Source organism: Pteropus alecto, unplaced genomic scaffold (genome assembly GCF_000325575.1).
Source record: "Pteropus alecto unplaced genomic scaffold, ASM32557v1 scaffold338, whole genome shotgun sequence".
Taxonomy (NCBI): domain Eukaryota; kingdom Metazoa; phylum Chordata; class Mammalia; order Chiroptera; family Pteropodidae; genus Pteropus; species Pteropus alecto.
This window is the reverse complement of record NW_006441995.1, coordinates 2,816,966-2,839,682: the sequence shown is the minus strand read 5'-3', so window position 1 is coordinate 2,839,682 and position 22,717 is coordinate 2,816,966. Positions and strand designations below refer to the sequence as shown.

The 22,717-nt window shown below is 35.9% G+C and overlaps 1 pseudogene; it reads left to right on the top strand.

The window, feature by feature from the left end:
* The first annotated feature begins 1,374 nt into the window (after positions 1 to 1,374).
* Positions 1,375 to 22,717, top strand: part of LOC102890678 — a 63,657-nt pseudogene continuing 42,314 nt past the window's right edge.

The window sequence follows — 22,717 nt, the reverse complement described above, 5'->3', positions numbered from 1 at the left end:
ATAATTCTCCATACAGAGTCTACAGAATTTTTTTTGCAGTATGTTCTCCAAAAGAAATTATGGTGTAACGTGCTAAACAGCGTTTTCTACAACATTCTTTTAATCAATACAGAAATATGTTTCAGGAAGCTGTTTTTTGTTTGTTTGTTTGTTTGTTTGTTTGTTTTTAAATAATGTCCTTCAAAGTGGATTAGAGGCATCATATCATAGACTAAATGGGAGGAAAAATAAAAAAAAAATAAAAGGATTGCACATGATGTTAAAACAATGTGTAGTTTTCTTAGTCTGGTTTGATTTTGGAAAGAATAGTGCAGTTAGAGGGAGAAATTTATAGTCATCACCTGATTTCAAAGTGTCTTACAGCATGTCATACAATGCTGTGCATATAGTAAAAATCTAATATCAAAGTAAAGAAGTAGTGATTAGTTTTTAATTATCTGTTTACTCTGAAGTATGCTCATTTTGAAAAATTAAAAACAATACAGGACTGTATAAAATAAAAAGTTGATACCTCTCCGCTTCTCATTCTCATTTCTCAATGTTAACTCTTCTATTTTAACTCGGTCTTTTCAGAGCATTTTCTAAAGAAATACTCTTTTTATCTGTTTAATTTTTAATAAAATGGAATAATAAAAAATATTTTTGTTTTATAATTTATTTTTTTAAGCAACACATTACATTCTGGCCTTCTGTGCCTTCCTGGATTTTCTATACCTTTCCTAAAGCTGTACGAGTTACTAGCTGCGTGACTTGGGCAAGTTACATAATATGTATAAGACATTTATAACAATGACTGGCACTATCGACCACTCTAAAATGTTGTTATTATTATTATTGTTAGATAGTCTATACTTCTAACTGCATTGTGGGGATATACTAAAATTATATTTTATACAATCAGTTTTCTATTGTTGAATATTGAAATAGTGTAGGCTAGTATTTTGTTAATTGTGGTAAGAATGCTTAACATGAGTTATGCTCTCTTGACAAATTTGTAAGGACACGATACAGTATTGTCAGCTATAGGCACTGTGCTCCACGGTGGCTCTCCACAGCTTACTTGTTCCGCGTAACTGAAACTTTATGCCCATTGAAGAGCTGCTCTCCGTTTCCTCCTCCTCTCAACCATGGCAACTACCATTCTCCTGTTTCTGAGTTTGACTCTTAGATGCCTCATACAAGTGGAATGATGCAGTATTTGTCTTTGTCTGGCTATTCACTTAGCATAATGTCCTCCAAGTTCATCAGGCTGTCCCATATGGCAAGATTTCCTTCTTTTTTAAGACTGAATAATATTCATCGTCCCTGAAATAGTGGAAGCTAGATTTTGAACTGAAACGTACAATAAGAAGATTTTGAAAGTTCGAAGAGATAATGACTGATTTGAAAGAACTGGGAAACAAATTAGGAATTGGCTTGGAAGAAAAAGTGGCAGCAAGTCCGAAGGGAGACACGGAGAGCCTTGCCAAAGGGATTCTCCTGTGAGTGCAGTTTCCTGCTTCTCAGTGTAATCACAGTTAGCTTCCTGGGGGAAAAAAGTAGTATTTTTTCCTTAACATTTCTATATCTAAGAAATGCTAAAATTTTAATTGGAGCACTCAAAAATATTTAATGAAAAGAATAGAGAAGAACCCGCTGTGAGTTCCACAAAGATTGAGCAGAGAAAAATATACAATTAAAACAAACAGAAAATCCGCAACTGTTTTTGAAGCACTTAAGGACCCTCCCAGTGAACCATGGACAATCCATTATTAGTGCATAACGCAGTTTGGCATAAAGTTTAATTCAAGGCATTAGAAGGCTTTGCTAATTCCCTGCTTATATTTCAAAGGTACTAATGTGGCTTCGAGAAACTAGAGCAAACTGATCTCTGGGTTGAATTTACTTGCCTTGAGCACTCAGCGTAAATTGTACTCATAGTGTGGGTGGGTGTGTGCTGCTTACTAGAGCAAGGCCTTTGTGGCTTGGAATTTTGGCACTGGTAGAAGACCGCATCTTCTGGGAGCGGTGATGCTAAGGTGAGGTAGAAGACTCAGAAATCTGGAGAATCATTCTGTGAGACAGGTGCCGGAAATAGCAGTTCTGAAGGAGAATTGTTAGCAGTGGGTCTCATCGGAGTTTCCACAAGGGTGGGGGTTGGTGTCAGAGTGTAAATTAAAGTAAGAAATCAGGATCTTTTTAGAAAGGGAATGCCTCAGAGAGGATGGAAGGAAGTATCTTGACTCTTTTTATTCCATGAAACCTTACCAAGCTAACTCCCACTCAGAATAAAACACTTTAAATAGTTTTCCGTAGCTCTTCAAAATCTATCTGGACTGCGTTAGCAGTGTGAAGTAGTTACAGAATCAAACATGAGTTTAGCCACTTGCCAGCCATATAAAGCTCGAACTTATTACTTCTTCTTTTTGAACTTCAGTTTCTTCATCTGTAAAATGAGATAATACCTACCTTGCAGGGTGGGCGAGGAGCTTTTGTTTCCAGGGTGGCATATGAAAAGCTTTAAGTAAATTATAATTCTCTTACCTTGATTTCATATCATCCCAAACTAGATACATTGCTATTCCAACAAAAATGTGAGTTCTGAATATCACAGGTGAAGGTGACCCCCCCTCCCCGCTTTTTGGTACACTCCTTAGTTAAGTGTCTTAGAAACATTTCTCAAATGAATAACAGTTTTATAAAGAAGAGTAACTCTGTATTTACAGTCAGTCCATTTATTCACTTGAACCTGGGCAAGATTACCTCAAAAGCTCAGCTGTGGTTAGGACCAAGAGCTGTGATTTGGACTTGAATCTCTCACACAGTGGCAGTGGAGAAGACAGTGTGAGGGAAGGCACTGTCCTATTCCTGCCTTTCCTGCTCAGACACTCAGTTGCTTTAGAATTTTGTACTGTTTCAGGAATGAAATATTTATGGATAAATGCCAGGTAGAGGTTGCTGGGAAGTTGACTCATGTATTGCCAACTCTCTGGGCTTGTAACTCACCTTATTAGAAGTGCTGGGGCTTTGGAGTTCCACATATTATTAGAAAGCGACAAGGAGGGGCGCCTCCATGAGCACGTGTGATAGCACACGATGATGCACACACATTTGTATGTATTTATATGTATATGGGTAGTTATAACTACTCATCTATTAAAAGGATCTGCTATTCATATTTATATTTTATTTTATATTTAAAGTATGTATTTTATTTGATCAATTCGTTCAGCAATAAGTGTTTATTAAGTACTCGTGTGTCAGTCTCCGTGGCAAATGCAAATGTGAAAGCATAATGCTCTAAATCCGTCTTACTTTTCCAATCCATATAATAAGACAATATACTCCTTGGTTGCATTTTGGACTAAAGATGTTTGTTATTTTGTTATATGGAATAATAAAATATCCCAAATGAAGTTTTAGAAGATGACTCTAATCGCTCCTGATTGCCCCGGGGTTGGTAAAACTATGTGTTCTTTTTATGTCTTTCTAGTTTATTACCATGTTACCCAAACTTCCTCCCTTCACTTCTAATTCTCTGAAATCTTTTGAAACTTGGCCTTCCTTCTTTGATTTGCTGCTGTCTTTGAGAAAATGAGTACACTGTTTGCTTCTGACCTTCTTTGGAACTTTGCTCCATCAATTTTCCCGATTTTTTAAAAAGCATCTTCTGTTATTCCCTGTCTGTGTGTTTCTTTTCTGTCTACAGAATGGTTCAAGCCTTTGCTATTACAAAGAAGAAAAACTTCATCTGGATTCAGCTCTTTTTCAAATTATTCCCTCTTTTTCTTCTTTTCATTCAGTATCAAAGTTCTTTGAAAACTTGTACATACTCTTGACTCCACCTGGTTGCCTTGCACTCACTGCTTTACCTCTTGCAACCTGGCTTTCCTTCCCGGCACATTCCTGAAAATGTTCCCACGAAGGTCAGGTCTAAGCTCTGGACATCACCAAACTAATCTTCAACCTTGAATTAGTGGGGAAATTTGATCCAGCTCATATATTCTTTGTGAAATCTTCTCTTGGCTTCTGTTTGGTCTGTAGTCTCCCAACTTTCCTTAATCATTATCGAGATTTATCTCTTAACTCACTTTATTTCTTTATGAACTCTTCCCCTTTGTGATGTCTATTCAATTATAATCAGTCTGATTTAATTAAATCTCTGCATCTTTATTATTTAATTAAAAATATGCATCTTTAGACTTGACTTTTAAGCTCCAGACAGTCCTTTGCTACTTGATCCATTTGTGCTACTAACATCTCAAGTTTATGAGGTCTCGAATCAAACTTATAGCTTTCTTCCCCAAATAGAACTTTTCTGACCTCTGTTTTGTTTAGGAAACTGACATTTTTCAGTCAGGCAAGCTAAATCTTAGATTATTTTTTGACATGAGAAATGCCGATGCTTTGAACTTAATCAGTTCCTGAGTGTTATTAATCATACTTCTCATAGGAGGTGGCCTTTTCACATAGCATGGGGGAGTTTGTAGTGGTCGAGAAGCAAAAAGCCAGAGCAACACATTTTGGAATTATAGATCAAGGTTAATAATGACCTATTTACTATGTTAGAATAAAATAGGGGTTCAGTTTGAATGCTTTGCCTTGGCAGTATTCATTGAGATCACTTGGGTCTCTGTGTCCTGTACTGGGAAGGATGTTATAAGACTATGAGGACAAATATTTCCTGGAGAGTTCATCTGGTAGGAGTCATGGTCTGGATTCAGGCCCGCGGTTTTCCAGGATGGTGTATAGGACCAAGCTGCAGTCTCGTCTGGAAACAGGTGGGCATCAGGGACCCAGAAGGAAAAGTAACTAGGCATGTTGGCTGTAGAATTAGATAATTGGGATGGATGTAGCTATATATTCATGTTCAAAGTACTAAATCTACCCCAGAAATAGAGACTATTTCCAGCCCTGGTTCTGTTATGAGGGTGGATGTACAACTCGTGGTTGGCCATACTATTATTGGCTTAGGTCCTTCTGGTTGTCGAGCCAGTAAAAGAGGCAAAACTTTAATTTCTATGGGACAAAGGAAGCAGGAAGAACTACTTCTGCATGTCTGTTAAATCCGTCATGACTTCTCTCCAACCCCATGTTCACAGCTATTAACTTAATTCTGACCTCAATTATTACTTATGCCTTTAAACTGGATTTCTTCTCCCAGGCTATCTTCACTTCAGTAGAGTCAGCTTGATACAATCAAATTATTATTCCCAAAACACAGTTAATTTATGTCAATTTCTTATTTAGAATTGTTCAGTGACTAACTATTCACCTCCCTTTCCCAAATCTTATCACTCTAACTTTTCTTCATATCCTTATCACCAGTTATTTCTTACTTTTTACCTGGATCGAAATGTTAATTTATTCACTTTTTATTCAATAACCATTTTTTGTATACTAGGAATTATGCTAAATTCTAGAGGTATAAAGATAAAAAAAATGTAGTCTCTGTTTTTGAGCAATACCTAGTCTCATAGGGACAAAGATACATAAAACCCTCACATATATTTTGATGAATGCTAGGTAATGGTAGGTACAGGATACCACGGAAGAAATGAATGCCTTGATCTCCCTAAATGCATGTTCTTTAAAAGAGATTTTCTTCCTCTGCTTCTTTGTTGATGTTGTATCCTACTGGACCACAATCTCTACCTCCAATCTGTTTTTTTCAAATCCTATTTCTCTATAAATAATTTTTTAAATTAAATACCAGCTTCTCCATGAAGCCTTCCTGAATGCTTAAAACCTGATGGTGACTTTGCCATAGCATTTTGGATATTTTATATGATTATTCTTCATCTGATAGTTGTTTTTCATGTTCTTGACTTATCTCCATCCTAAACCTTAAGATCTTCAGGATAGGCTTTCAATCTATTTGGTCATCTCTAACCATGTACTCAAAAGTATTTATCTTTCAAATTCCTTGAAATAAATTATTAGTGTGGTTGCTCAAGATAAAAATGAGATTTCATTACTTTATCATCAGATAAGATGAATAAAAGTATTAGAGAAATTGAGTACAACTATTGGAGAACATTCATGCCTAAGTTTCTGAAACAAAGAAAAACAAAATCTATTTGTAGCAGAATACCTTAGTAGTGAGATCACAATGAATTAATCTACCAGGAAAATGAAAAAAAACAACCCTCATTGTTTGATACTTGAAATATTAAAACTCTTTTAATATGACCTATTAGATTAATTCTGAGAAATAATGTGTTAGAATTTGTTAGGTACGAGTTTCATTGTAGCATTTCTTTTGGGATATTTGATATGACTTTAGAATGCTTCAAACATTTCAGAAATTTTTCTATGTTGAGACTAGATTTTTAAAAAAGAAAATATACACTATAATACAAGTGAGTAAAACATTTAAATATTTTCTAATTATGTACATGTTCATGTATGTTTCTTATTATATAGTTCAGATATTAGATGCCAGTAGTGGGTATTCTTACTTCTGGATTCCTGGGAGAAATATCACAAGAAGGGAAGAATTATTATAGGGAGACAAAAAATAAAAAGTGACCGGAAAGAATTATTATAGGGAGACAAAAAATAAAAAATGAAATTCACACACAAAATCCTTGGTTCCCATATTACTCAAGGTTTACATTTCAGCTCTTGAAACTGTCTTCTGTATTCCTCTTCAACTAGGGATAGTAAGGATTTTAATTTCACATCTAATTACCAAGATCATCTCTATTTACAACCTTAACCCAAATTCTAATGATGAAATTATAGCTCTGAATGTAGTTTGTTAAGTTTGCTCTGATAATCTCACTCTCATGCTACTTTTAATGTGTTCACCTATTTAATCCTTTGAATTCCTAATTCGTATCGAAGTGGACCTTGCTAAAAAATTAAATAAGATTATAATAGTTCTAACTTTAGCATTAATTAACAAGGTTCATTAGTACCACATGAAATATGTTACATTCTAGAAGAAGGTTTAGTTTGAATATGGAATAAATTCAGCCTAGTCTTTTAATCTGCAATTTCATTTTTTTGACCTACCACAAAATGCTTTATAAACAGCAGCTTGCAAAAACTACGGGCACAGGTTCTAATATGGCTTCCTGGGAAAAGAACATGAGTTGTGGTTTGACTCATATCAGGGGCCAAAGAAAATATGAGCCCACAAAATAATTCCAATCTGACTTTGAATTGTTGATAGTCATTTTAAAATAACTCATTGTTCACCAAGCAAGACGTAAACTGTTCAGATCGACTGGATGTGTTACTTATTGGAACTAGGAAAAGAGCTTAAAATTCAAGCTATTTCCTTGTGCAAAGGATTGACCGTACTTTCATTTTTCGAGATAAACATCCTTACAATTGTTGGCTATTTATGAAATGTGAAGATTGTACTTTTGGACTTTGGGGTACATAGCTGTGGTTTTGAATTCTCTTTCTGTTTTTAGGTGTATATCATTGGACAGTTTTTTAAATCCCTCCAAATCCCAATTTCCTTATCTTTCAAATCCCTAATGTCTGTCTTATTGGGACTGTTGCGAAGATTAATTGAAATGACGTAAATGAAGCCTCCAGTAGACTACATGAGAAGGAGACCCAAAAGGAAGAGCCAGAGAAAAATGATGGAAGCCAGGAAGTTGTAACATCTCTCTTATGTGCTCTCACTAAACCCTATATGTAGACCAGTTCTGATACCTACTGTACAGTGCCTTTTGGCTTATCTCTCTATGTCAGCAAATAATGAGCTCCTTAAAGTCACCATCCATTTTTTAAAAAATTATTTCAGAATTTGGCCTGATGGCTGATTCATAGTTAGTCTTGATTAATTGTTGTTAGTTAAAGAATCATAGAGTGGCTTCAGAGATGCTGTAACCTGAGAGAGATTTTGTAACTAGAATTGGCTAAGTCTTAGGACAAATGATCCATGGATAAGGCACAAGTTACTGGTCTCGAATGCTCTTTTAGCAATCCTAGATTAATGTGAGAATTCTTTTTTTTTAAATTACAGATTTCAAGAACTGGGAATCTATGAATCTGTAGTTTTAACAAGCTCCCCAGGTTATTCTGATATACAGTCAGATTTTTCTTTGGCAATTCTAAAGTCCTTGGCGGTCTTACTCTTGATTCAACAAAAGTTTAGTATTAGAGTGCCCAAGGTGAACAAACCAGGTCTCAACAAGTGGGTAGAGAATAGTGCAGGCCATCAGGGAAGAGGATTCTGAGAAATCTAGGCAGGCATGTTGTAGGATCATCATCTTAGATGGTGCTTGCAAAACATCTGATTATTTGAATCAGGACAGAAAATCAGAATAGAAATCTGAAAACAGTTTGGTAGAGTTGTAATCCTACCTCCACTTAGCAAGTAACTTAATCTTTCTTACCTCAGTTTCTTAGTCTGTAAAATAACGATAATCATATTTCTACCTTAAAAGGTTCTATGAAGACTAAATGAAATAACTTATGCAAAACACAGTTCTTGGCATAAATATGTTCTCAGTTTATGCTAATATCACTACCACCACCATCACCACCACCACCACCACCACCACCATCATCATCATCATCATCATCATCATCTTTCCAAGACCAAACAGGTACTATTCTGACTTTTCCAGTTCATATATACCTCTCTTTGAAATGTCTTAACATATAAATCAAGAAACAATTATAGAACTTTGTTCTATACTCTCTTGTATAATATTTTTAGTAATTATTTTCTTGTCTTAGCTTTGGTCTTCTGAAGCAAAATATATGCTTGCTGATAATCTGTAGCATGTTCATCTATGTTGGGCTGAATATACATTAGGTTTCAAAAACAAATGTTAGATGGACAATTCTGTTCCACAAAGCAATGCCAATTAGAGCCAGTTTCTGCTGGAACATTATGGAACATCATCATCAACAACAAAAATGGAGCTGATTCTTTTCACTTTGTAGCATGTGCTTCCAAAATGAATTCCAGCCACTGAAACATACCAATAGAGAATGCTTTGGTTTCAAAAATAGGTCATACACATGTTTTTGAGGTCAGAATTCAAAACACTGGTTAAATTTTTACATTCTCAAGAAAACTCTGTGTGGGACCTTGAATTGTGCAAGTATGAGACAAAGTAGAAATGAATCCACTTGGCCCCATTTAACTCCAAACTTGCTGACCCCCAAACACAGATGAAAAACATTTATTATTTTCTTTCTATTTTATATCAAAAATGAGTCAAAAATAGAGAAGCTTAATATTAGTCCTTGGTTTTGAAAAAAGTTGGTTTCCCTAATTTATGTATACAGAACATGCCCCATGCACATACATAGATATTTTAACAAAAAGTGATTTAAATCCCATGAGCTAATTCTGCTTGCTTAACTTTGTTTAGTATAGAATGAAGAAATTAGGAGATTACTCAATTGTATTTTTTAATTTGTTTTGTGTTAGATTAGAAAATTTGGAAAATAGATAAAATGGTTAAATATCCTCATTATAAAAGTATGTGTGGTGTTTTTTAAAAAAAGGGGAAGAATGAAGGGAAAAAGAGGAAAATTTTCATTCATAGTCACAGTTTAAAAATGTCATTCTATGCCATGGTAGATTAAGGGCAATAACACATATTGCTAAAATTCTTTACAATATTTAAATGTACATTCCAGAATTAAATTAGATTTTAAAAGGCTTGCAGGTTGTGAGTTCTCTTATTTCATATTTATATTTAAACTATACTTAATTATACTTTATCTGGATTTTCTTCATAGACGATTTTTAGATGAAATTATTTTTAGGCTCAAAGGTTTTGGCTTAATAAAAATTTTAATTTTAAAACTTATCCATGAAGGTTAGCAAAATTGAATTGGTCATATATCATGCCTCTGATTCCTTACATTTTTCATAGTTCTTTCTGTAAGTATGATAATATGATAAGTATTTATTAACCATCACACTAAAATAGTCAAGTGTGGGGTAAAACCAAAATAACTTTAGTTTCCAGAACTCATCTGCCTATGACCATTTTAAATATCCCTACCACTCTTAGAAGAAATTATCTGTATTACTAGTCTCTAGAATTAATATATATATTCATATTTTGACCTCTCTGCCTTTGTCTGACCAATGCATGTTGTTAATAATTAAAAAAGAACTCATTAATACGTACCTATGCTGCCCCAAAATGAGAGTATGGCTATACTGATGGCTAAAATTGAAATGCTTCTTCCCAGCTGGTAAAGAGCAGCTCTGACCAGACCTCCTCTACAGTCCTCCCTGAGAGGCTTGGCATCTGGCAGAGTAAAGGCATCGAGGATCTGCTCTGTTTTATGGCTGGCACCTAGTGCTGTGTCGAATGGTTTCTTCCATATTTGTGATTCCTCTCTCTTTGAATATGCTAAGAACTGAGAAGCTTGATATTCACATGAGGTTGGTCCTATCCTAAGAATTTCTGTATGTGGTTTGGCAAACTATTAGCAATTCTGCTGATTTAAAATTATATATAATATGGTTTATAAATATACCTATAGTCATGAGCTCATAGGACTCATTATATATTTATTAGTGGCTTAGTTGTGTATATTAAACTAATTAAATATAAAGTTACAGCAATCCTATTATGCTGAAGGGTGAGACTAGCAGAGGACAAGGTCAGAAAGATCTCAGGAGTAGCCAAGACTTGTGTTGGAAAAGAATGAGGAAGACATCTGGTTCTTAGAAGTCAGAATGCTAGATAGATAATATTTGAAGAATATATAATTGGGTCCCGAACTTAGCAATGAATTTCTGTAGCCAGCTTTTGGGAAAACAGAAAAAGAACCTGGGCAACAGAAGAGAAGGGTAGAACAGAAGTGAGCTGGCAACAAGAGTCACTAGTTGTGCATTAGGATTTGTAAACTTCTAATATTTTTAGAAGCCTGGAAGAGATCCAGCCAAGCTGGATGCCATCGTCAAAGAAGATTTCCGAGTACGGCCAGAGCAAGCCCAGAGGTGCCCAGTGTTCTGGCAGTGCTCTGGGCACAGACCCGAAGGGCAGTGGGAGGCCTGCTGCCTTCCAACAGAGGGATTAACCAAGTGCCGTCCCCTTTCCCTGCAGTTCAGATAAGACATTACTGCAAGCATTCACTGAACTTCATATTTCTTATTTTTTAGTTTGAAATCCAGCTATATTCAATAGAAATTAAATTCAAATATTTGGCAGTCTGAGTTCTAAATCTGGAAGATTCCTCATGGTCAATTTTATATATCTCTGTCTTCTGTGAAGGCTTCGTTTATTTAAATTTCCTCACAGGAGGATAGTTTTGCCTCTTTAATTTACCAAGATGAAGATTTTACAAATACTTTAGTCTTTTTGAGACTAATTTAATTCTCCAGCAGTTCTTTACCTAAATATTTTGTTTTAATTGTACCCTTTCCTTTGGTTCTCTTTATCTTGAGAAATTTGAACATTTGATTACTTATTGAACACAGTTATAAACTTTTTCCTGTGCTTTCTTTTCTCTAGATTTAATATAAACCAGACTCCTTTTAAGATTGCCCTTAAATTCATTACCCTTTCTTGATCATTTCCACTGTTCTTCTTTGATTGCTCCTGTCTTCTCATGTTTTTTTCTTTTTCAAAAGAGAGAAACGAAGACTGACAATAACTTTCTAATGAGGCTCTGGTTTGCTCTATATGCCAGATATCATCATAGCTTTTAAGTTATTTTTTTCTTTTGACCTATTCCTTTATAGCAATGGCACCACATTGCCTAAGATAAACACGTCCATGGTGATTTTGAAGCCAAAAGCTGTTGTTGAGTTCATTTCCTTATCAACAGACCTCAACCTAAAGAATGAAATGAAAAGAAGTGCTTTTATAAGAGCCTCTCTCTAAACCTCTCTGACTTGAGTGACTCATCCCAGAAGACAGTTTTTTTCTTTCCTGCTGTGGCGGCAATCTTCCGCTAGATTGTCCTTTGAATTTATTTAACAGCTGCTAAATGCCAATGATGTTGACAAGAAACAAGAAGTAGGATTAGCTTCTGTTGGAAGGGTATCACATCTAAATAGCTTTTTAATGCTGAGGTGGGGGATATGCTTGTAATATTTGGAGGGCATATTAACTAACAAATAATTGGCTTTCACTTGGCAAATTGTATCAAAATGATACACTTTTTGACTTGTTTTACTAAGTCATCTGTGCACTTTGAAGAACATGAACATATTCTGTAGACCATTACCTTCCATCATGAAATGCCACACTTTAATTTCATTCAGCAAGAAATACAAATAGATGATATTCATAGGCAAATCAAGCTCCCTGGATTTTTGTTGAAACATTACTGCTACTAAAATATATGCATTTATTTGTTGTTTGTCAAGGATAACAGTAACTAAATAAATTATAGTAAGTAAATAAATAGGTAAATAACTAACCTATAATAAATAAACAATTAGAATTCTGCAAATGCAGGTAGCATAATCTCCTTTTAAAATTAACCCTTTTCTAAAGAATTTAATGTGAATTACTTTAATAGATCTAAACTATGGCAGTTTGAATATAAAATGTTTGATTTGAAGTTACCTCTCTGACAATGCTATTTGTACTTTTTCTTTTAACATTTAAGAGCTTAAAATATTGAGTTATATATAAAATAATCAACTTTTCATAGCTGCTTATGTTATAACCTCTTTTACAATTGTAATATCAATATGAATTCATAAGCACTGAAAGACCATTAATTTATTAAATGTGGGAATCATTGAGTAGGTATGTGTGTGATTTTAATGAATGGAAAGCTCCAAGTAGAGTAGCTAGTGCAGAGTAGGCTCTCTTAAGTTGTTTTTAATGAGAGGAAAACATACTGTTGAAATTCCTTTAAGATAAAATTTTTAAAAAATAAGGGAAAACTAGTTTGGGAGCAATAAAGTATGTTAATTAGTGGCATCCATTTTTGTTGGTAGGACATGTAAAATGAGTTTTGAAGCACTCTACATTCACAAAAACACGCATGAGAACTTTTTACCTTGTATTCCATTTGGAAATGATTAAAAATGTTTCCGATCAGTCTTATGCTAGTCAAAAGAATATTTTTATTGATTTCTAGTATTTGTCTTTAATTCAAATAAGTATCAGATCAGCCTCTTTATCTCTTATCCAGAATCCCATCTGTCCAACATTTTTATTAATGTCAAAGTCTTTACTCTTTTTTCTATTCTTCAGGGTTATGATAGCTATTTTCAGAAAATATTCGGTTCTACTCACCTGACTTACATTGCATTAAGTGTATGAATCAGCTATGATTTCTTTAAAATATCTACAATAGCATAGAAGTCTGTGGCTGGTGATTTTTAATCAGAATAATGACCAAATAGAGTATGCTAGATCAAATCTAGAATTCAGACTCACCAAATGGGGGAATATGTGTCTGAAAAGACAAGCATATCAGTGAATATTTGTAACAAGGATAACTTTCTGACATTAGTACGTGTGTTTCCTTATACACAAAAATAAATAAATAATTGATTCCTGGAGAAAGAATATGTCTTGAAGTTAGCCATGCAAATAAAGCCAAAACAAATACCAGTGACTAAAAGGAGGTGGGCTATGTGTGACTGGAAATTATTATAATGCTGCAAAATAGCTCAGTGTTCATCAAGCAAGACGTGAGTGATTTGAATTGACTGAGGATGTTATTTACTTGACCTAGACACAGAGCTCAAGTTAAACATCATGTAGTCACTGATTTGTTTATCCTGAGGCCTTGGTATGGTGTTAATGTCTTGTGTGGTGCCCCTCACACAGTAAGTGCTGGGTAATGGCTTTCTGAGTAGTTCATGCAATGAATGCCTTTTGGGGACACATTGTAAAGTACCGTGAAATCATTTAATCTCTTCACATTTTAAAGAGCACTTTCAAAGGGACCTGATTTGAACTTCAGTTCTGCCATTGCTTAATTGTCATTGGCTGATTTATTTAACTGAACTCTTTATCTGTAAAATAGAATCAATGATACCTACTTCATAAGAATATCGTTAAGATTAAGTGAGTGTATATATAAGAAAAAACAAAATAAGATTTCAGGGCAACACGACTCAGGCCAAAGTGTTTGAGTCTTAAAATGAGACAAATTTAAACTTGGCCAGTGAGAAATTGGGTTATTATTGGTTTGCTATGTGAATTGGCAGTGTTTCCTGCTATGGCTGGAATAAATTTCCTCACCCCTTGATTTTGGGTTTGGCAATAGGAAATGCTTTGACCAATATAGTGATAGTGGTAGTGTCAAGTCCATGAGACATAGCATGTGTTTCCAGTCTCTCTTGTGATTTTATATTTGCATAAAGAGAGAATGTCCAAGTTAGTCTGCTGTTTCAAAGAGAATGAAGAGGCATTTAGAGTAAACTTGAACCCAACCTGCAAATTGGGGCCAAGTAGATGATACTAGCTGATCCACAGCTTACCTTTAGACCAATAAGTGATAAATAAATGCTAGTTATTGTTGGCTGGGGAGGACTTTAGACTTGTTTGTCATCTACCACTGTCTTAGCACTAGCTGACTACTCCATGGCTCCCCTCAATTATCTTGAATGCAGAATTTGTTTTCTGCAAAACTGTTCAGATGGTTTTATATTTAATTTCTAAATATATGTGAAAAGTAGTGGCTATAATATTCTCTATCTACATTTCTAGAAATCATGGACTAAGAAGAAAAATATATCTTAGCATTATATCAGGTGCCTTAACATAATTTTGTATATTTTCTCTATAGCTTTGTATATTTTATTTATTCATAAATATGGAGTGCTAATCGACTCATTTTATATCTAGCTTATCTCTGTGACTTTATAAAACTTACTTAGAATAGGCATAATCTCCCTCTTAAGTCATACCTGCTGACATAAAGCAAGAAAAGATTTTGCAAAAGTTCTGAGCACTCAATGTCCTTGAAGTCTCTCTTCATTGGAAGAGTTTCAGTGTATTGGTTTAGTTGTGTGGCTGAAATATAGGGATAGGGATGATGGGGAGGGCTCTCCATCTTTTTCAGTGCTTATATGTGTAGCCCTAACTTGACAGTGTCAGCTTTCTCTCCATATAGAGGGTCGAGATAAGCTGAAGTACATAAAAAGACCCCAAAATAGAAGATCCAAGAATATAGATCCTTATTCATTCTCATGTAATGGGTTTTGAAGTGAGCGATCCAGGAAGGGAGAATAATTGATTTTCATATTCACTGATGCAATTATGTTCCTTCTAATATAAGATGGTCATCAAATAGGACACTGTTATCATATATATGATTAAAACTAAATGACTGATATACTTAGGTTTCAGCTGGTGGATGAGAAAGCAGAGATATTCCTACAATTTTAAAGATCCAGCCAGAAAGTGACACATATTACTTTTGTTCACATATTATTGAGAACTTAGTCACTTGGTCATATCTAACTGTAAGGAGTCCTGGGAAATGTAGTCTCCAGCTAGGCAGCCAAGTCCTCAGCTTTAACTCTACCATAAAACTCTACAGCTTATGCAATATGTTGGAAGAAAAGAGACTTCTCTCAACCTCTTCTCTTCCTAAGGAGAAACCCCTTTCACATTTATGTTGTTGCAACTTCAGTATTGTTACTAATCTCTAATGTAAAATTTTAAGATCATGTTTATAGAGTTTCTACTTCCATTCTCTACTTTCTAGTAGTGTGACATAGGACAAGTTACTCTGGAGTCTCGGTTGCTTTATCTTTAAAATGAGAATTAAATTACTCATCTTGTAGAGTTATAAAATATAGTAAAATGTTTGTAAAAGTACTTGGAACAGTGACTGGCATATACTAAACATCTACTAAGTGTATCCTATCATAATCGTACAGATGTTTTGTAATCTTAATGGCAAAGGGCTCTCATTATGGGTAGGTACTTCTAATGCTGCTGTTGACGGGAACCTGAGATCTAAACTCTCTCATGAAGGAGAAATTTCTCACTTTCCTGTATCTCTACCTGCTTGCTCCTCACATCATTCCCCAGAACTCCAGGCACATATGCTGTGTGACATCTTGGATGGGGAACATAAGTCTCCTTGGATGCTCACCCGACCTTGGAGCCTGAATCCTGCAGTGTTGCTCCTCCCTGCTCCCTGACAACTCCTCTCCAGTGGTACAAAAGGTGCCGGTGTGAGCCATGTAATTCTCTGCAAGTATTATTTGGACCTACTTGTGACAGTAATGAATCTCTTCTTGCAGAGTCCCACCAGGTTGGCTTGGTCGGACCCTGACCACCCCAATAGAGTTCTGTGTTTGGAGGCATCCCAAAACAGGCCTTTGCAGACATCTTTGCAATGGGCCTGGGAGGCGCTCACAAACACATTTTGTCTCCAGATGTGTGCTCTATGTTGCCTACTTTTTAAGGAGATATGGTGGAGTTCATCTCGGTTGCTTAGGCTGAGGGTCCCTAACCCATGGGCCATAGACCGGTATCAGTATCTAGCTTGTTAGGAACTGGGCTGTACAGCAGGAAGTGAGCAGTGGGTGAGGTAGTGAAGCTTCATCCATATTTGCAGCCGCTCCCCAGGGCTAGCATCACTGCCTCAGCTCAGATCAGCAGGCATTAGATTCTCATAGGAGCACCCGTTCCTGGTGCCAAAAAGGTTGGGGACTGCTGGCTTAAGGAACTGCCACCCTCAGTGAAAGGAAACCCAAACAGGTTCACTGAAAAATTCCTGGCCTATGTGATTTCACAATCTCTGGTGGGTGGAAATTGTCCTATGCTTTTGCTTACTGAGTTTAGTAAGCATATTTAAGCTTACCAGTCCCTTTACCCAACAGACTCATTGGAACTGCATCGTCTAGTATAGTATTGGACTATAATGTGGTTATTGAGCTCTTTAAATTTGCCGAAATTTTAAATACAATTGAGATGTGCTGAAGTTTTAAATATATACTGAATCTCAAAGATTGCTTAGCATGAAAAAAATTTAAATAGCAATAAATAATTTTTATACTGATTATGTTGAAGGGATATTTTGGAAATACTGATTTAAATAAAATATATTAAAAATAATTTTACTTGTTTTTTATTTTTACTTTAGAATTGAAGCTAAATTTAAAATTATAAATGTGGCTCATATTTTAATTGCAACAGATCATGGGATATAAACTTCAACTCCATTTATGTTCCAGTAAAGTTGAAGACAATTTCAAGAAGTAGGCAGGTGTTTTCTTAAAAAAGGACATAGTAGAAATGTATTTTGCCAATACAAGATGAATTGTATAAAGACGCTTGGCTACTACTAGCTGACTTTAGGAGCTTTATTGTTGATCAGAATCATAAAGAAGAAATATTTCTGTTTAATAATATCTGGTACTGTATGAATTATTATTAAATTCTATAAATTTCAAATAATATCAATATTTACATAAGACTGACCCAAACGAGAAGATGATTTAGGTGACTCAGTAGCCCTTAAAGACTGCAAATTAGAAATGTAGAAATGCAAAATTTCAATATAAACTGTCAGAACTTGTATTTTTGAAATACTCTTGTCACGTACTTAATGTTTAATCAAAAGTAAAGTTAATAGTGACAATGTCTAAGCAAGTCTTAGGAAGATTCTAATTAGTTGAGGGTATTTCTTTCCAGTTACTTTCTCTTCATACTCTAATAGGTAAAATATGCACTTTGTCAAATTAGGAGTGTGAGAACTCACATGCATGCGATTCTGGTTCTGAGCTGAATTCCACTAGATAAAGGGAGGTCTGTGCTAGCAGGCCTACAGTTCTTAAAGGTGAAACAGAAACACTAGGGGTACTATTCCATCGAGTTTTGGAACCCTGATTTTTGGTGTATGTGTCTTTATCAGTCAGGATACAATCAGAAAAGCAGAACCACTAGGAGCTATATTCATTCATTCATTCATTCATTCATTCATCCATGTATATATTTATTCATTTATGTATTTATATTAAGGGACTTATTACAGTGATTTGACCGTATGCAGTTATGGGAGCTGATTAGAAGGTACTGTGAGGCTGTTGTCTTTTTGCCTGATGCTAAAGTTTGAAATCCACAGGATAAGTAAGATGCATGTAAAGTTGAGGAGAACAGGAAGCAATTGGAACCTACAAACATCAGTTCTTATTGCTTTCACTTTGATGGCATGGTTATCCTGCAGAAGCTGGGCTCTTCATCATGGGCCACACACACGCGCGCGCATGCACACATGCACGCACACACACATGCACACGTACACACACACGCACATGTGCACACACATGCACATGAGTTGGAAAGCGGAAGGAGAATTCAGTGGAAGGTGGAGAAGTTGTGGTCCAGTCCACTCTCACACCAACAAGGCGAGCCAGAGAATAAGTGACGGTTTGTGCAACCTACAACAATGGCTGCTGCTTTACTTTCACCTTCCAAATCTGAGTCTCTCTGGCTCACCATCAGTGGAGAGATACTGGGGAGGAAAATCTGGAAAATGTAGTTCAACCTAGCCTAGCGAACACATTAGAAAGACACTACAGTGTCTCTTCTAGTGTGTCTTTTTCTGTTCTGTGCTTTACAGTTTGTCTTCTGTACGTAGTGTCTCTGGATATGTATGTATACCCTTTCTTGTTTTTATCTTCTTCCTTTTGTACATTTTCAACACATTTATCTACTTGATGGTATCTCTCTTAGCTACTGTTATTTTTAGGCCCATTTTTTTTCTCTGACTCTCCTTTTCCTATATCTTTGCCTCTTGGCCTCTTGCCTGCCTGCCTCAATCTTTTCCTCTTTTATGACCAAGAGATTAAATTGCTTTAAAAGATTTTTTTAGTCCATTTAGTGAATATATTTTTATGATCTGTAGTCTTAATGTTCAGATAGACTACAGGGAAACTTAGATTTCTTTTAAAAAAAATAAACTTAAAAAGTTGAATGATCTCAGATTAATGTGTTGTGTGTGTGTGTGTGTGTGTGTGTGTGTGTGTGTGTGTGAGAGAGTAAATAGCACTGGTAGAAATAATCTAATCAATATTTAAAGTAACTGATGCCAAACTTTAATGGATGCCTTAGAGCACCTCTGACAGCTGTCATGTGTCACCTCTTGTCACAGCAGCATTTGACCAGTATTCCATCTGGTTTTAAAAAAGTATTTATTACCTCATTTTACTGTTTTGCATTTTTCAGGTTAGAGATTGCCATATGCATGACAGAGCAGACAGCTACCTCTAAAACGAAGGCGTCTCCAGAAAGTATTATTTTCCCAAATATTTGCTAGAGACCATTTAAAACCATTATCCATTTATATCAATTACCAAATTATTAAACATAAAATTGCCCACATGGATGCTATTATTGTTACATTCCCCATGTGGGCCATATTTATGGGACATTTTCCTTCTATATCCTAAGTGCATGGGAGTTTGAGTTTGGGGGAAAGGTAATCTGAAAGCATCAGATATTGCTCAGTGTGGTGCTGGGGCTTTTACCAATAGGGAAGATCCGGACTTGCTGGAGAATAACAGAGAACAGTGAAACTCTTGGGTGGAGAAAAATAAATGTCAGAGTAGGCAATATGAAAGAGTACAAACAAATTTTCTCGGCTTCTTAGCTTAACTATGACAGGCGCTCTACTGCTGTGTATCTTCAAAATATCTCACATCTGAAACATGTAATTAGTTAGAAGTGTCTGGGTTTTTGCCTCTGTAGATTTTGACGCTGGCATTTCTCTCATTGCATATAAACTCACTCACACTGTACATATGTACGTACTCAAAACCAGATTGGAGAAGATTGAGTTATAATTATAATATTGGTATCAGACATTGGTCTAGAATTTTAGCATATACATTACCTCAGAATGAAGAGAATAAAAATAAAAGTCAGTCACCACAATTAGGAGGAAATGTGGAGAGAATGAGTAGGAAAAAACAAGAGAATAGATAGGGAAGACAGTGGCCGTGGGTGGGGACTAGCTAAAGGTATGAAACAGAGCATGGCAGTTAACTGGAGGAACTTGGTGCCTTATCTCTCACCTAATCAAACCAAGACTGACATTTTCTGTAAATATCCCGAGGTGTCTTGAAAACAGATGCAACAGATTGGAGAGTATCGAGATTTCACAGTCTGGACTCCAAAATTCGTTAAGATCATTTGGAAAAAATTAGTTCAAAGATGTCAGAGGACATCTGCTTTTACTAAGTTCGTGTGAACTTTGGCCTAAAAACAAACTTCAAACCTTGCAGGTTTTGGAACACTGATGAAGGTCCACATATGTTTCATACAGTTCTTTGGCCATGGGGAAGCAGAGGTGGACAGTTAGTGGGCTGTCACCTCATTCAGCATTCAGGATCTTGGTAGGGTGGGGATGGCGGGCCAGCTAGACAATGTAAGCAGTCCGCCAAGAGATCTGATGCCTGGCTGTGCAAAAAACAAAACAGTCCAAACTGACCTCACTAACATAGCAGGCATATGACTCTAGCCAGACTGGCTTGTGAAGTCTGAGCAAACACCCTGTGGGTCTCCCCACCCCAGAAAGGTGACAAAAACAACCACTTGTCCTCTCAAAGAGTTGACATCACCTAGTTCCTCAAGAGTAGCTCTTATATAAATTAAATGCCTTTTCTTCCCCTAGTTTGTGATGGTTATATTAAAGCTAGGATGATTTTTGATCTTAGCAATGAAGTAGTTCTCTCTTTTTTAGGGATTACATATCCATTGCTGTCCTCTTCAGATTCTCCAGGCATCCTTGACAAGTAGAATCAGTATATTCAAAACAAGGGCTTTATGCAACTCTTTTCAAATTTGCTACGACCTTCTCTACAGTGTGGGCCTCCCTGATTCCAGAGAGAAAATAAAACCCACATGCTTTCAGCTCTGACTCTGCCCCTTAATATATATATAGGCATCATAGCCGGGCTTGTGGGTCATCTTCAGCAGGAGGCGATCACGCTAGGTTATCTCCAAGTCTACTTGAATTTTGGTAATGTGGGCCAGAAACAATGTTAATGCCTTCTGTCAGACTTTCTTTTTGTAGTAAGTTAGGCTTCTTTCTTCTAAAATTACTAGCAGATGGGTTCAATGTTTTAAAGGCCTCCAAAACATGAAGATGAAGCTTCATTCAAATATGAAAAATTTTAAAGAGCTTTGGGCATGTCTTTTAGAACAAGTCAGTAATTCCATTAGAGAAAAAAGTACCAGTGCACAGTATGTCAATAAGAATAAATGGATGGATATTGGGAGGGCACAGAAAAGGTAGGATGTGTAGAAGCTGTGATGTAGAGACGAGCTGGCAAAATGATGGCTTCTCTGTCATCATTGGAAAGTGTCTGGGTCCATGGTATGTGGTATCATATCAGGATGACTATCTCTGCAGGAAGGTGTAAAAGTCATGCCATGTGAAGCCTGGGCATCAAAAGACCCAGTCCAGGAGACAAATTGCTTTTCGTGATGGTAGGCCAGAGACAGAAGGCGGGCTGATAGAGCCAACAGGGGCTCTTAGTGGAAGCCACTGTTATACTAAATTGCTTAACACAGATGCCTAGAAGATTAATAGTGAGTTTCACTATTTAAGGTGCCGTGAGTTCTTTTGGTATCAGGTATTACGTAGTGTCTTTGTAAATGCTTGATTAGTTCATATCTACTGGCGAGCTCCTTTAATTGAAACTTACAAAGGAGAGTAAAAACACAACATTATTTTTCCTTCATTTCTCAAGAATAGTATATAATTAATTTTAATCTGGTCTGACTGAGGACTAACTATTATTTCAAGGATAGGCCTTATTTGGATTTGGTTTACGTATTCAGTCTTGTGTAGTTAAGGGAGGAGACATAAACGTAAACTGAGTAGGCATATTCTTGAATTATTTTGCCATCTTATCCACAATAATATTTCTGTTGTTTTTCTTATAACCATGCTCATTATAGAGATTTTGAGAATTACAGAATATACTTTAAAAATTATATTACCAATACATTCACCACCAGAACCCACTGCTATTAACAGTGGGGGACATTTGCTTGTAGTTATCTTTGACTCTGTAAATCACAGAGCATATTATTAATAATTTTTTTAAATTTTAAAATGGTCATGATTCTTATTTCCTCGTATTAAAGGGGGCTGTAATAAGCCAGTGTCGATTCTCAGCAATTTTTTAAGCAGACCAAATTTGTCTTAGCTACTCCAAGTGCCTAACATGGTGGAACTTCTGTCCACCCTTCCCATTTCATCACATCAGCTGCTGTGCCTCTATATGGCCTGTGGTTCTTTTGAAAATATTTCCCCACGACCTGTTGCACACTCCATTCCCAACCTTCGATTTTACACACACACACATACACACACACACACACACACACATCATACATACAAATATATACCTAAGCACATATATATATTCAAGTAGGGATTCTTCATATATCCAGAACCCATTGACATCATATGATCACACATAATCCACTGATGACTGAGGTGGATTGAGAGGTCCTCAAATCTAGCATGTTGTATTTTGAGTCCTTGGCTGAACCTCCCTAAGGGATGATTAGAAAATGTTCACCACACTGATTCTTCAGGGAGGGGCTGCCTCCCTCTTTCCCATTTAGAGTTATTTAAGCCTTCAATTTATAACTTGATTCTAACTTGGATAGGAAGATAACCTGTTTCTATCAGGGAATCTATCTTTTTCTCTTGTTTCTCCTCTATAAACGTCATCATATTTTCTAGCTGGGTCTTTATATGTCCCAGTCCAGTGAAGGAGTTTACCTGGTATCAGGTATTTGGTGAGACTGTTCCACAGGAACAAGGTTTAACCAACAAACAAGAGTCA